This window comes from Aplysia californica, unplaced genomic scaffold (genome assembly GCF_000002075.1).
Source record: "Aplysia californica isolate F4 #8 unplaced genomic scaffold, AplCal3.0 scaffold01574, whole genome shotgun sequence".
NCBI classification, from domain to species: domain Eukaryota; kingdom Metazoa; phylum Mollusca; class Gastropoda; order Aplysiida; family Aplysiidae; genus Aplysia; species Aplysia californica.
Window position 1 is genome coordinate 23399 of NW_004798844.1, and position 205 is coordinate 23603.

Below are 205 nucleotides of genomic sequence, written 5' to 3' on the forward strand. Positions count from 1 at the left end.
ACTGCCCTCCATCTTTGATTATGATACAGTTAAACCAGTCTTAAAAGTTAAACAACCATCCATTGCCGAGGAGAAAAGTGGTCATCTTAAACAGACCTGTGATACTCCTGGACAGTGTCGTGATAATAATATGTAGGCCTAGTGAATATGTAGAAAATGGGGAATGGTCATTTTTATAGTGATTGTCGTCGACAGATGGTATATT